Source organism: Nansenia antarctica (genome assembly GCF_963989245.1).
Source record: "Nansenia antarctica genome assembly, chromosome: 8".
Taxonomy (NCBI): Eukaryota; Metazoa; Chordata; class Actinopteri; order Argentiniformes; family Microstomatidae; genus Nansenia; species Nansenia antarctica.
Genome location: NC_137678.1, coordinates 35,277,187 through 35,292,974, shown reverse-complemented (window position 1 = coordinate 35,292,974; position 15,788 = coordinate 35,277,187). Strand labels below are relative to the sequence as shown.

At 49.7% G+C, this 15,788-nt stretch overlaps 1 pseudogene across 1 annotated transcript in view; it reads right to left on the bottom strand.

The window, feature by feature from the left end:
* Window positions 1-15,788, bottom strand: part of LOC308164154 (condensin-2 complex subunit D3-L-like) — a 51,119-nt pseudogene that overhangs the window by 28,010 nt on the left and 7,321 nt on the right. The window contains exon 2 of the transcript in view: window positions 10,881-11,086. The product of the transcript in view is annotated as a condensin-2 complex subunit D3-L-like (transcript). The remainder of the gene's footprint in view (window positions 1-10,880; window positions 11,087-15,788) is intronic.

The following is a 15,788-nucleotide window of genomic DNA, read 5'->3' as shown; positions in this document are numbered from 1 at the left end:
GTTAACTACAACACTACTTTACATTGTTACCTAGTTAACTACAACACTACTTTACATTGTTACCTAGTTAACTAGAACACTACTTTACATTGTTACCTAGTTAACTAGAACACTACTTTACATTGTTACCTAGTTAACTACAACACTACTTTACATTGTTGCCTAGTTAACTAGAACACTACTTTACATTGTTACCTAGTTAACTAGAACACTACTTTACATTGTTACCTAGTTAACTAGAACACTACTTTACATTGTTACCTAGAAACGAGTTGTCCCATACAGTGATTGTCTGAACGAACATTTATTTCACCATATTACGTGACTTATGCACCTTAGGTTTTTGTGAACGGGACGATCAGAAAGAGATTAGTTTACCACGAAACAAGGAATGCAAAATCAAAAAAACAACGCATTACATTGGCCGTCCTATTGAGACGATAACTGTTTACAGATTGAACTCATTATCACTATTAGGCTACCGAGTCTCGATCTCAAATGGAATTCAATTGTCAGGATTCATCTTTGATAAACAATGGCCTACTAATCAATCGTTGATGATTACATAATCAAATGTAGCCCGCAGCGCAGAGCGCATGTCGAGTACACATTTCACGGCAAGAGAATTCCGATTTGTGGCAAACACCCAACAATTGTTTGTTCACTAAACATTATAACATGAACACAGTGAGGATTCAAACAAACAAAATAATTAATACACATCATTTCATTTATAATGTGCAGTAAACAAACAAAATAATGTATACTCTCTGCAATTGGCTACTATACAATGGTGCCAAAATCAACTATCCAAATATGAATCTGCGTATATCTATGTACAACCTTGTTGTAGCCTATTATTATCATGGTCGACATGAGAATTGTTGGCTACTTCATATCACAACTGAACATTCATATATATAGCCTATTGCATTATTTAAAAAATTGACAGCGCTGTACATAGTGTCATTCAATGCACAAGCACGTCATTTCAAACGATTTTGGTCGACAGCGAAATACATTATCAATATCTTATTATCAATTGTCAATATACTCTCTTCCTTCTTCTCCTTACTTTCCTGTAAGTACAACCTTTCTGGTGGGGGATGGTTTGAAGGGCTTGTTGGAGGCATCCTTTGTGTGGTGATCGGAAACGATCAGAAAGAGATCATGCCATTGAATATATTTGCATACAGTGCATAGGCCTGTAGTGACTTTCCATCTTCAGCCTTTATGCTTGGCCAGTTCAAGGCTTTTTCCATGTAGGCACTGGTTATCTTGATTTCATTTCCAAAATTCTTTTCAAGTAGCTTCTTAGCTTCAGCATAGCCTCTGTCTGGTTGCATATGCATGCAGCTACGCACCAAGTCTCGTGACTGTCCAGTGGTGTACTGTTCCAGGAAATAAAGCCTGTCTGGATTGCTACTGGTCTTGTCCTCAATACAATGTTCAAAAGCACGCATAAAGGGTAGGAAATTCATTGGGTCTCCATCAAATGTATTCATTTCCCTCACAGGAAGTAAAGCAAGTTTCTGCTGAGTAAGAAGGATATCAGCGATGTCATGTTTTTGCTCTACATTGGACATGGTGTCTTGATTGATAAGATTATCCATTGTTGACTGATTATTCATTGTTGACATTTGATCATGTTCTCTTTTACTGTGCAATGTGTTAGTAGGCTTTGGATGCTGCCTTTGAATAACAACCTTTTGAAGTGGGGTTTTAGGCACTGTTCCTATATTAGCATATTCAACCGGTGATTGTTCAAGATTCATAGACACAGATTGTCCCTTTTGCATATCATCATAAAAGGCATTCGTGTCATCATGTTCTTTACACATTACATAACCAAGATTTATTTTGCAATCACAACAATGTCAACACAATCACAACAGAATCTTATTTAATCCAATCAGGTTGTATATATAATCTATATATATAATCTATATTGTAACCAGGGAGTAGCTGAAAAGGACTGTATAATTTAGGAAGGGGCTGGTTATCTAACTAACTCTAAGCTAAATAGGCAGTGTAGGAGGATACAGGCAGGGGGCGCCAGCAAACCGTTAGACTAGCAGTTACTATCGTTAGCATTAGCATGGAATTAGCATTAGCATTAGCATGGAATTAGCATTAGCATTAGCCTTGGAATTAGCATTAGCATTAGCCTTGGAATTAGCATACAAACAACTAACACACGGTAACAGTATCACATATGAACAACACATTTATTTACATGACTGATGTATACATCCCCAGATATATACATTCCCTCCCCGCCGGCCACACACACACTCAATCACTCACTCATAGTCTCTGGCCTGAACAGGCTTATAGTCCAGGGCTGTGGTGCGCGTTGAGGCCTGGTCGGATGGCATGTGCGTCGAGGCAGGTAGCAGACGAAAGGGGGGGGGTGACGTAGCAACGCGGAGGGAAAGGGCCTTCTTCGTAGTCCGCGCCGAGGGGTGAAGGGCTCAGGTCCGGGTGGTCCACGTCGAAGCTCCGATGGAGTCAGCGTTCGGTCGCAGTCCGCTCGTGGAGGCGACGATTCTGTCCAGTTTGGCGTCTCGCTTGGTCCAACGTTTAACAGCCGGCTGCTGGCAAGGCTGTCTAACGGGGACACAACTAAACGGGCTATACAGCTCTGAACTCGATAATCACTTTCCTGGCGTCCTCAGCTTCTGCACGGTGTGCGTGTTGCTGAATCCGCCATCTTAGATGGGCTTCTCGTTACTCTCTCTCGTTTGGTCTCTCTCGTTCTGATTCTCATCACACACTGACTCACGGACTACTTCCGTCTCTTATATATACACCACCGAACCTAGCATCCGGTCACGGACACACCCCGGATATACCACGTCATCAAACATATACATAAACATTACAATAATAATACATACACCTTCATAAAACGTACAGAAATAGTATGAAAAATAAGAAAGGAAATAACAGGGCAAAAGGGCTGAATTTCGGGTAAACTAAAACTGGCTCTAAAACTGTGGGCCTTCATAACAGCCGCCCCATGAAACCCTCGGTTTCAGTTAACTAAGAAGGCACACTGGCTAGGCTGCTCTAGCAGCGTGAGGTAGGAGGTGATAGTGTCCTTGGTAATTTGAGGGAGCTCAATCAGGCGTGCCACAGGTCGGGTGTAAGTGCGACCACCAACGTCCACGATGGCCGTCCGCACCCTTCCATCCGGACCCGGCAGGACCTTGGTCACTCTGCCTGTCTGCCAGGCGGCGCGTGGAAGGGACTGGTCGATCACCAGTACCACGGCACCTTCGGACAAGTTGTCTCTCTCCCTCGTCCACTTCTGCCTGACTTGCAGGGTCGGCAGGTAGTGCAGTATGAACTGCTTCCAGAACTGGTCCGCGAGCACCTGGCTGTGCCTCCACCATCTTCTTCCGGTGAGCTCTGCAGGGTCGTAGACTACCTGAGGCAGTGCAGAGTCTCGCCGCCCCATCAGCAAGAAGTTAGGCGTGATGGGATCCAGATCTGCTACATCACTGGAGGTATAGCCTAGGGGCCGGGAGTTCAAGATGCCCTCAATCTCTGCTAGCACAGTCTGGAGCACCTCATCGGTAGGCACCTTCTGTCCGAGAATGGTACGTAGGACGTTCTTTACTGAGCGAATCTCCCGCTCCCAGGCTCCCCCGAAGTGTGGAGCATTTGGGGGGTTGAACTCAAACTTCACTTGCTGGGAGGCGAGTCGGTCACGGGCCTCCTCAGTCATCGCAGCGTAGCTCGCCCTCAGCTCGGCCTCACCACCGACGAAGTTGGTGCCTCTGTCCGACCGGAGGGTCTTAGGGGTCCCTCGCCTGGAGGTGAACCTCTTGAAGGACATGAGGAAGCTGTCGCTTGTGAGCTGGTGCAGAACTTCCAGGTGCATTGCTCTCGTCGTCAGGCACGTGTAGATGATGCCCCACCGCTTTTCGGAGGCTCGCCGGTTTCGGACTAGGAGTGGCCCGAAACAGTCGACCCCAGTAGAGTGGAACGGAGCCTGTCTCAGTCGCAGCCGGTCCTCGGGCAGATCGGACATCATGGGCTGCGGCGGCGTGGCTCGCCACCTCTGGCAGTCCGAGCAGGACCTTTGATATCTCCGTACCGCCTCCCGTCCATGGAGTATCCAGAATCTCCGTCGTACCTCCGCGAAGACACGCTCTCCACCCGCGTGCTGCACTTTGTCATCATGGTGCTTGATGACCAACCTGGTGACCTGATGCTTAGTGGGAAGCACGATGGGATGCTTCGTGTCCAGGTCTAGATCTTGAGCGCGGCGCAGTCTGCCACCCACGCGAATGAGAACACCGTCGAGCTCTGGAGCTAAGCCGCGGAGTCTACTGTCCGAGGGGATCGGCTTCCCTTTCTCGAGACACTCCCGCTCTCGGGAGAAGGCATCCTGTTGGGCACTCTGCAGCACCAGGAGCTCCGCCGCGGTGTAATCTTCGGCGCTGAGCGTAGTATCTAGGGGTAGACCGGCCTTGGAGCAGAACATCCTCTTCTGCAGCTCTTCGAGCGTCTCACACTCCTCTCCTGGAGTAGTCTCAGGGTCTACGACCTGGGTGACTCCGCAGAACAACGTCTTACGCAGCTCTTTGTCCTCTCTGTCTTCGGCTAACGCCGGCGTGGCTGGCCACTCTGACTCCCGCTCCTGTAGGAAGTCTGGTCCCGTGTGATACAGGTGGGGCTCAGCCAGATCCTGTAGAGTTGCCCCTCTCGTGATGACGTCAGCAGGGTTCCTCTTGGTGTCTACATAACGCCAGCAGTTCACCTCAGTCAACTCCAGAATCTCTGCGACTCGGGTGCCCACGAACACCTTATACCGACATGAGCTGGACTTCAACCACTGGAGGACGGTAGTGGAGTCTGACCACATGGTGACGCTCTTCAGAGGTAGCTGGAGCTCGTCGAGCAGGAACCTTCCCAGTTGCGCGCCGTTCAGGGCAGCACACAGCTCCAGTCTTGGGATGGACTGTTGCTTTTTCGGCGCCACTCGGGAACGTGCCAGGACAAACGAGACGTGGACTTCACCTCCAAGCTCTGCCGCTCTGACGTATGCCACGGACCCGTACGCCATCTCCGAGGCGTCGCAGAATACATGTAGCGTGATGACACTCCTCTCTAGGTCCGTGGAGGGAGGGAAGTAGCTCCGCTGCAGCTTGATGTGCTGGAGAGTGGGAAGTTCCTGCTCCCAGGCCTTCCACTTCTCTTCTAGGTGACGAGGCAGAGGATCGTCCCATCCTCGTTCTTGGGTCCACAGCTCCCGGACAAGCACCTTGGCCATCGTCGTGAAGGGAGCGATATATCCCAGTGGGTCGTACTGGCTCGCTAGAGTGCTGTATATCGTTCTCATCGTGACGCGTTGAGGCTTGGCAGGCTTATTGCGATAGCGTAGAGTGTCGGTCTGGAACTGCCAGATAAGTCCGAGCGTCATCTCCTGAGCATCATCTGGTGAGTGAGAGACCCAAGCCTCGCTGCTGGTCGAGGTGGCCTCCTTCGGGAGGTCTCTGATGACTTGCGGGTCGTTGCTGGCCCACTGGCAGATCTCAAATCCACCCTCCTGGAGATGAGCACGCAGGTCCTGGACTAGCTGACGGGCTTCCGTGGCTGTCTTCGAACTGTGGAGGCAGTTGTCCACGTAAAAGCTCTTATGGACGGCGTCAAACACTCCAGGAGGTGCCGTCTCCTGCGCGGCGTGAGTCTGTAGCGCATAGGTAGCGCAGCAGGGGCTGCAGGTTGTCCCGAAGGGTAGCACCTCCCACTGGTAGATAGAGGGGTCGGGGTCGCTCGGGTCCTCTCTCCAGAGAAACCTCATGAGTGGCTTGTCTTCCTCCAACATCCTGACCTGGTGAAACATTCGCTTAATGTCACCACTGACTGCGATCGGCTGCTGACGGAAGCGCACCAGAACTCCCAAGAGGGCTGGGGTCAAGGTTGGACCAGGGAGAAGATAGTGGTTGAGGTTGAGCTTCCCCACCTGGTAGCTACAGTTGAAGACCACTCGGTTCTTCCCGTTGTGGTGAACATTGTGGTGCGGGAGGTACCAAGACTCGGCACTCTGGTTCGCCTCGGCTGGCTCAAGCTTCTTCACCAGACCGGACTCCGTCAGTTTCTTCATCTCCGTTCGGTAAGAAGCAGCAAGGACCTCGTCCTTCCTCATACGCTTCTCAGTGCTGGTCAGACACTGTAGGACGGTTCGAGGGGATACTCGAAACTCTGGCATGAGTTCTCTGCGGAGTAGTGGTGTGACGTATCTCTTAACGCCCTGGACTTCGATACGCACTGTCTTTGCTTTAAGGAGGTCTAGGGCGTAGACGTCCTCCTTTGACCGTACGTAGAGCTTCTCATTCTTGTAGGGCGCGACGTCTAGCGTCCACAGCTTCTGGACGTTGTCTAGCAGCGCCGCATTCATGGAGTCCACACTGGTGTGAAGGCAGTTGATGGTCTGCACTTCTTCGGTGCGGACATGGAGGGATGACGTAGCTCTCCCGTCTCTATCTCTCCACTCGGTAGCGCCTTGGAGGGCCCACCCAAGCGCAGTCTTAACAGCCATCGGGCAGCCTCGTGGTCCTCTCAGCGGAGGACGGAGCGACACGATCAGTGCAGCGTTGTCCGAGCCGATGAGAAGGGTTGGCTCCGCTCCTTCTATCGGATGTAGGTCTACTCGCCGTAGGTGGGGATATCTTGCGCGTAACCTCTCCAGGGGGTAGTCGTAGCGGGAGAGCGCTAGCTGGTCGGCGGTGAAGACATTCTGAAGCCGATGTCTATCCGACGGCCTCCCCGCCGGGGAGATAGAGAAGTTGATTCTCGCCCCGGTGACCTCTTTAAGGTCGCGACGTATCGTGCGCAGAGTCAGCTTCTCCTCAGTCCCGTGGAGCCCCAACCGGCGCACTGCCTCCTGGAGGAGGATGGTCCGTTCCGACCCGTCGTCTAGAACGGCGTACGTGTCGTACACAGCGTTGTTGTGGTGGAGTCGGACCTTCACCACCTTCAGTAGGACCTTGGAGCCGCTGCTCTGGGTTGGGTCTAGGTAGTAGACAGGGGTTTCCTCTTCCGGTGCGCGACCGGACCTAGGGCTTCTGGTGCCCTCCGTGGACCTGGCGAGGGAGACCTCGTGTAGAATGTTGAGGTGGACCTCCTCACAGCGATTGCACTTTCTCCTCAAGGTGCAGTTCTTAGCCAGATGGTCGCGCCCACAGTTCCAGCACCTCTTGTTCTCCTCGAGCCACCTCTGCTTGTCCTCGGTACTCAGGTTGTTGAAGTCACTGCACTCATTGAACCAGTGCTCGCTGGTGCAGTACGGACATGGCGGTGGACCTCTCCGCCCCTTTTGAGGGGGTTGAGAGGAATCCTTTCCCTCAGGTCGGGCTTTCCTCTCTCTCCGAGGCTCCTCCTCCGTGTGCAGCACTCCTACTGGGCGTCCTCTGTTCGAGCTCGGCCGGTCCCAGCGGTCTCCCTTCTCCCTCTCCTTCTTCGGCTCAGCGTAACCCATGGCGTCTACGTTGGTGTCATGCACTTCCTCCAGTAGGAACTCCGCGAAGGCAGCCATGCTCAGACCCAACTTCCCGGGGTTACGAACGCGCTGCTGTCGCCGGAACCTCTCCTGCCGGAAGCGTGGGATCTTGCGGAGCAGCCGCTCTACGTTGGAGGTGCTGTTGATCTCGCTGGCGCCAGCTGGGCCCTGCGTCTTCAGCATTCCAACCAAGGTGTGCACGCGGAGCGCGAAGTCATCCAGCGCCCGGTCATCCTTGATGGGGGCCTGCTGTTCGAGGGCTTGCAGTTCAGCAAGGGCGTGGTTCCAGGGACGACCGTAGCGGGCATCCAAGTCAGCGAGCGCTCTGGTGTAAGGTGTCGGTGCGGAGGCATGGGCCAGTACCATGTTGTGGGCTCTGGGGTTCCTCACATGCTGAAGGAGAATCGCATATTTGTAGGACTCTGAGCAGGAGTCGTCCAAGAGCGTGTCTAGGCAGATGCGTAGCTCCACATACTGGCTCCTGTCCTCGTCCTTGAAGAAGGGGAACTTGGGTCCCTCCACCTGGGGGAACATCCTGTAGTGGATCATCGGGGCTGGAGTGACGGTCTGGGTGTCCGGCCTGCATGCATTTTGGTGCACTGGAGGACCTAGGGGTGTGCTACGCTCTTGGGGGATGGCTCCCCTCCCGGGCAGCGACGCTGGCTCCCTCTGGGCCGCGTAGCGGTCGGGTCCCTGGTCCTCTTCCTTCCAGGTGGTCAGCTGGGCCTGTAGTTGGACAGTCATGGCGGGGGTCATGGAGCCATCGGCGGGGGGTTCAGGAGATGGCACTCGAGAGGGCCGTGCGGATGATGCTCTGGAGCTACGGGCCGACGGAGCTCTGCTGATGCACACGTCGCGCATGGTCTGCATCACTTCCTCCATCTTCTCCGCGTGCAGTTGCTCTCTCTCCATCTGGAGGCGGTCGCGCTCCATCTGGAAGCGTTCACGTTCTAGCGCCTCCTGGCGCTGTCTCTCCGCCTGGAGGCGGTCGCGCTCCATCTGGAAGCGTTCACGTTCTAGCGCCTCCTGGCGCTGTCTCTCCGCCGCGCGTTCCGCTCCGTTCATCTGGAGGCGTTCGCGTTCTAGCGCCTCCTGGCACTGGAGGCGTTCACGCTCGAACTGGAGTCGTTCCCGCTCTAACGCCATCTCGGCCTGTTGGCGCTCCCGCTCTAACGCCATCTCGGCCTGTTGGCGCATATATTCGGACAGCGCGGCACTACTCCCTCTGGAGTGCAGGCTATCCGCCCCAGAGGCAGAACTGCCCACGGAAACCCTGGACCGGTAGGAAGCCACTGAGCGGCAGGAGCTAGGTCTCGAGCGCGCCGTACTGGGAGGCAGATCGTTAAGGCTGAGGCCCTCCCTCTTCCGCCCGCAGGCGCTGTCGGACCGGGCCTCTCCTTCCTGTTCTTCCGTTTCCACGGCAAAACCCTGCGGTTCTGCCATCTCATCCTCAGGCTGGTGCTCTTTGAGGGCTGTCTCAGTGCTAGCCACCCGCGCGCCGGCGGACACCTCGGCCTCTCCGACCACTGTATCCCGTGGAGTGCGCTCCTCGCTACCACTCAGTGAGCTTTCGAGCTCAAGCTCATACTCCTGTAACCTCGGAGGCAACCGCGGGACTCTCTGTGGTCGTGGCTCTGGCTCAGGGGGCGGAGAAGGGGGGGTAACTGTCTGGTCTGGTTGGCTGCGCTCAGCCATGCTATCACTACACTACCTATCCGGCTCGAAGGACCAATTGTAACCAGGGAGTAGCTGAAAAGGACTGTATAATTTAGGAAGGGGCTGGTTATCTAACTAACTCTAAGCTAAATAGGCAGTGTAGGAGGATACAGGCAGGGGGCGCCAGCAAACCGTTAGACTAGCAGTTACTATCGTTAGCATTAGCATGGAATTAGCATTAGCATTAGCATGGAATTAGCATTAGCATTAGCCTTGGAATTAGCATTAGCATTAGCCTTGGAATTAGCATACAAACAACTAACACACGGTAACAGTATCACATATGAACAACACATTTATTTACATGACTGATGTATACATCCCCAGATATATACATTCCCTCCCCGCCGGCCACACACACACTCAATCACTCACTCATAGTCTCTGGCCTGAACAGGCTTATAGTCCAGGGCTGTGGTGCGCGTTGAGGCCTGGTCGGATGGCATGTGCGTCGAGGCAGGTAGCAGACGAAAGGGGGGGGGTGACGTAGCAACGCGGAGGGAAAGGGCCTTCTTCGTAGTCCGCGCCGAGGGGTGAAGGGCTCAGGTCCGGGTGGTCCACGTCGAAGCTCCGATGGAGTCAGCGTTCGGTCGCAGTCCGCTCGTGGAGGCGACGATTCTGTCCAGTTTGGCGTCTCGCTTGGTCCAACGTTTAACAGCCGGCTGCTGGCAAGGCTGTCTAACGGGGACACAACTAAACGGGCTATACAGCTCTGAACTCGATAATCACTTTCCTGGCGTCCTCAGCTTCTGCACGGTGTGCGTGTTGCTGAATCCGCCATCTTAGATGGGCTTCTCGTTACTCTCTCTCGTTTGGTCTCTCTCGTTCTGATTCTCATCACACACTGACTCACGGACTACTTCCGTCTCTTATATATACACCACCGAACCTAGCATCCGGTCACGGACACACCCCGGATATACCACGTCATCAAACATATACATAAACATTACAATAATAATACATACACCTTCATAAAACGTACAGAAATAGTATGAAAAATAAGAAAGGAAATAACAGGGCAAAAGGGCTGAATTTCGGGTAAACTAAAACTGGCTCTAAAACTGTGGGCCTTCATAACATATATATTGGTTTCAATATACCTCCATAGCAGTCTACAGTCTAATTTAGCTATATCTATAATTACATTATGAGAACATCAGTATTTTTACGCCTTTGGTTGTATTGTCTGAACGAACATTGATTGGGAGACATACTGTACAGTTTATCATTTTCATAACTGTCTGCACATATACATATCTTATTTTGATTGTTATTATAGCCTATATATAAACACAAATATCAGTCTTATGCACTGTGTCTCATTCAGCACGGAAGCCTGAATTTGAGCACAGTGTGTGCCCCCTTGCTACATCTGCTGATATAAAAGAGAATTGCAGGCTTGGAGAAAAAGATAGCAGCCACAAATACACAGACACACACAGAAATACTGCTAAAACGCTTTATACTAACTCGATTTTGAAAATGTAAAAATGCTGGGTGGTAGAACGCACATATCTAGGAAAAGTCATGAAAGGAGGGTCCTGAAATGTGATCGAGTGCAAAGGTAGAATTTTTTTTGTACTCACTGGTGCTGTTTAACACCTCACGGCTGTTCTAGTGTTAAGGTAGAGAAGCTGAATCTCCCCACAGACAACCTTTGGTCAGGGTACTGCAGGTCTCTCTTCTGAACATCAAGCTTCAACAAGCCCTTCACACTCAGGGGGATGTAAACAGGCTTCATGAACATGGAGAGAAGTTCCCTGACCAGTAGCATCATTTCGGCATGCAGTGCGTGGAGCATGGGCTTTTCATGCTGCAACTTTTTCAGGAACACCTGGAAAGTTGGAAGTACACCTGAAAATCACAATTAAGCCTGATTAGAAAAGTCGCTGAATATGTTTTACTATTCTTTCCTGATCACAAACATAGTAATGTAACATACTCAGATTCCATTACAGGAAAAATATGCAACAATAAATAAATCGATAAGACATCTCTGTACATTTCTTTCCACTTCAAAAGTGACTGAGCTGGGGCTGCACAATATAGGGTAAACGTCCCTATTAATCCCACTTGCAACTCCTGAAAAAACTGCATCATTATTTTTTGCTGTGTAATGTTTCTTCCAATGAAGCTGCTTCTTTCATACATGCCAGGTCAGCCAATCAGATTTACTGATCTTAAGTTAGATAAGTAAATCTGTAACACGTGCCTGCATGCCAGTTTTTTTTATGTATCACAATAGGCCTATATATTGCAGTGAAAAAGAATATTGCAATGTCAGTTTTTTCCAATATCACCCAGCCCGAGAACATACCTCTGTATAAATCAATCAAGGCTGTGAGCTTGTTGAACTCTGAGAAAAGCATACAGATGCGTGTCTTCCGGTTTTGGTTGACATCAGTTCCGGTCCCTGCAGATTTTGCCATTTGCTGTTGCAGAACCGTGATCCTTGCCTTCTCATCAGATGTAACTGCATGCTGATCAAGAACCTGGTTCAGGAGCCATCTGCATCACAAAAAGCATACAATTATACAGTTGGGGGAACAGGAATGCTATATTTGCTCTGATTTATTTAATTAGATTTTGCAAATTGGGCCTGCTAGTACAGAGAAAACAGACTTAAAAAGAGAATGCTAATGCTATTGTACCTGTATTTGTGCTGATCTTGAGGAGACAGGAAGCTGTAGAAGTGCACAATCAATGGATCCATAAGCTCCCGTATTCTGTTGCACACATCCAGCATTTGGAGGAACCTGCTGCTGATGGGACGGATCAAGCTCTTCTTCTCCAAATGGAGCAAGGACTGAAACTCGCCAAAAAGCTCCTTCTGTTTCATCATAGTAGACATCAGAGCAAAATTCGTCCACAAATCCCTGGAAAGGCTTCAAAAGGGCCTTGGTTGCATTTGAGACCATGTGAACCGTGTCTCCGCTGATGTCCAGGAGTGATGGATTTTCTTTTCGGATTTGTGTCTCCACTCCAGACCTTTTCCCTCTCATCACATTGCAGTTATCCAGCAGTATAGCAACAACCTGGTTCCAGTTCAGGTTGTATGACTGGAGGATATCTGTCAGTGTGTGTGTGAGGGTTGAGGCATCTGCGATGTTAACTATCCTTGAGGCCAGATGCTGGGTCAACACTTTCCCCATATCCTCATCGAAGTACCTTACAAGAACATTAAGGATCCTGTCCATGTTACCATCTGTTGCCTCATCTGCATTTAAAGAAAACATCCTCCCGAGTCTCTTCCATTATATTACATTTTTAAGTTTAAGTTTAGGCTGTAAATTGTCAATCCCATCTGGCAACCCTGTGCGCTTTCAGCCTCGTCAAACTCATACAGCTTTTGTTTACATTGTCCGATAGCCTGGGGACCGAAAGCTTGCAATAAACATCGTTTTTTTTAATACTCTTCAGCTGCAGCACCCCAGCTAAGTCTGATCACGGATGAGAGGTGGTATTTTCACTATAGCCTACTGGGAATTAACATGATGAAATGCATTCTTAGACCAGGCTAGTCGTCATGATTACAAATATGCTACTTGAAATGCATGAAATCCACGTTTATTTGTGTCTTACACACATGTTCACCTAGTATTTGACTGCCTGAAGCCCAATCACGAATGATCCCAGTATTGTAGCTTCAGACGGACAGGTTGGGTTGTTATTGTGCTTGCTGCAGCAAGCCCACGTCTTGTTATTGCTCATATATATTTATTTTAATCATGTTCTTTTACCAACTGTTAAGACAACAATATAGTAAGCTAGTTACTTGAGATATACTTAAGATATTGGCCCCCCAAATCATTTTACAACGTGTTGTAATTATGTTACGATATTTCTGTCGAGTGTGTGAAGGTAAACGTAGGGTGCGTTCGTAAAATCGCTCTGAGAGCGCCGGAGCGCACACGGGGGGCAACGTCATAAAGGGACCAGGTAATTTGATTGGACAAGAGGCATTCCATGAGTGCTGATCATATTTCCAGGGCGAATTTACGAACGCAGCTAGCTAACAAGACGCAAAAAATCGTCAGATCAGATATATAAACGGGTTATTTTGGTAAACTGGACACATTTTGGGAATATATGTGGTTACTTTCTCGCCTGAAAACATATTAAAACTTCATAAAATGACATGTTAACACTTGTAAAGCCAAAATTACATATTTTAGCTAATGGAGGTTTAAAATTGAGGTCTAAATTTGCCGCTCCCGGCGAAATGCATTCTGGGAGGCAGTATGCGAGAATGCAGTATGCATAATGGACGGCTGGTTTTCGGATACTTAAGGTCTTTGCACACCAATGCGTGCGTTTTCGCATGTGTGACGGGGTGTATCTTTTCATGAATCACTCTCAGCTGGATGGCTCACGTTCATTTATTCTGTAGAAAACAGTGCATCAATTTCTGGACACGGGACTTGCAGGGTCATCGAGCTACATTCGCATCAGTGGTTAAGAATGAACCGAGGGAGATCACGTTACGTCCCGTGCAATTGCACTGTCCAGCTATATTTACACAGCATCCGGGTCACGGACACAGCATCCGGGTCACGGACACAGCATCCGGGTCACGGACACAGCATCCGGGTCACGGACACACCCCGGATATACCACGTCATTAAACCCCTAGAGGGCGCAGTTTATACCTATTTTAGCTATAATTGAACTTGACCTTTCTACTCCGTTACATACACCCCCCTTAAATTATACTAAAATGGGGCAACAGCATGAAAACCGGAGGACAGTAAAAAAAAAAACAGGAGCGAAAAAAAACAAACAAATGACAAAACAAAAAAACAACGTGGATCTCGAGCACTGATGTACCAAAACTCAACATTATAAATTCTTCCATAAGAAGTGTGTAAGGACAGATTGGTACCAAAACCCGTACTTATCACAGAGGAGAAAGAGATGCCATCTACATCCCACAGTTGTACATAACTTTGCCCTTACAAGAGGATCTCATGACTCTAGGTCACGACTCAGACCGGAAGCAAAATAAATAAAGAAAAAAACTGGATGCACTACGCCCCTACATAGACGCCGCAATGAAACTAAATGCAGAACTTATGAAAGGCTCAGTACTCCCTTTAAGCATCTGCCCTGACATCTCACAAATAAGCCTATTTGGGTTCCTAACACTCCTCCCACATCTCGTGACAACTGATGGAACTTGAGCACTCTGTGAACGTGTGCAAACTACCTGCTCCGGCTCAACCTCAACTAGAATTGGAAGGTCACCATGGGCATCACATCTAGCTTCAGGTGAGTGTACTGTGTCACATACTGTGTCAGGGGGATAATCAGTGTGGCAGTCAGGTACAGAGTCATCAGGAACACTATCCAGCAACTCATCTGGTCGGTCTTCCTTCGAGGCACTCGGCACGGGCATAGTCCCTCCGTTGACTTCTTCCTCATGGATGCTCTCTGCCCCCGCGTGCTCAGGCGACTCCAAGACCCAGTCCCTGGTGCGCAACCGAGAGGCCTCTTCAACATCAGAGGTGACAGAGCCCTGAACACTGGCACAGGAAGCTATAGACTGCGACTCCTCTAGGGATGCCGGGTTCCCATCTTGTTCCGGAACTGTCAAGAAGTCAACCGGAAGCAGCATGTTCCTGTGTACAACCTTCTCTCTATTCGTGACAACATCTCTGATCCTGTACACGTTGATGTCCGATCTCACAGACACCACATCGAAAGGAGTTGATTCCCACCGGTCTGCGATCTTCCTCTTCCCTCTCTCACCTCGATTGGCAAGTAGCACTTTGTCACCAACACCCAACGGCAGTCCTCTGACCTTCCGGTTGTACAGTTTGGCGTGACGATCTTGTTCCCTGATGGCATTCCTTTGAGCGATCTGTGCTGCTTCAGAAAGATCTCTCCTCAGATTGTGAAAGGAAAAGGGCGGAGACAAGACGTTTTCTGGAAGCCAAGGAAAAGCAAGATTTAAATCTATACAGGAAGCCCACTGTACGCTTAAGCTTTATGGCGAGAAGATCAACATGATGTTTGAAGTTGAGGTGAGAGTCAAGCCAAATGCCTAAGTATTTGTAGTGGTCGACGGGCTGTATAGCGATGCCATCCAGTGTAGTGACTGGAGAACAAAAGGCACTGGCCTTTTTCCTCCCGGAGGTGAAAGACATTGCCTTTGTCTTTGAGGAGTTGAGGCAGAGTTTAAGTCCAAACAAAGCATGTTGAAGGGCATTGAAGTCTGCCTGCAAGTTGGAGAGGGCTTCCTCAGCAGAGGCAGCGCAAGAATAGATAACGGTATCATCTGCATATAGATGGTATTTGCAGAAGCTGAAGTTGTCACAGATGTTGTTAATATACAGCAAGAAAAGTAAGGGTCCCAGGACAGAGCCTTGGGGAACACCTTTTGTGATGAAGACGGGGTCCGCCAAGAAATGTCCATATTTAACCTTCTGATTTCTCTGGGATAGATAACTCTGGAACCACCCAATAGCATTGGATCCAAGGCCGGCCCTCGACAAGGATCCAAGTAGCAGAGGATGGTCCACAGTATCGAACGCTTTAGAAAGGTCAATAAACAAGG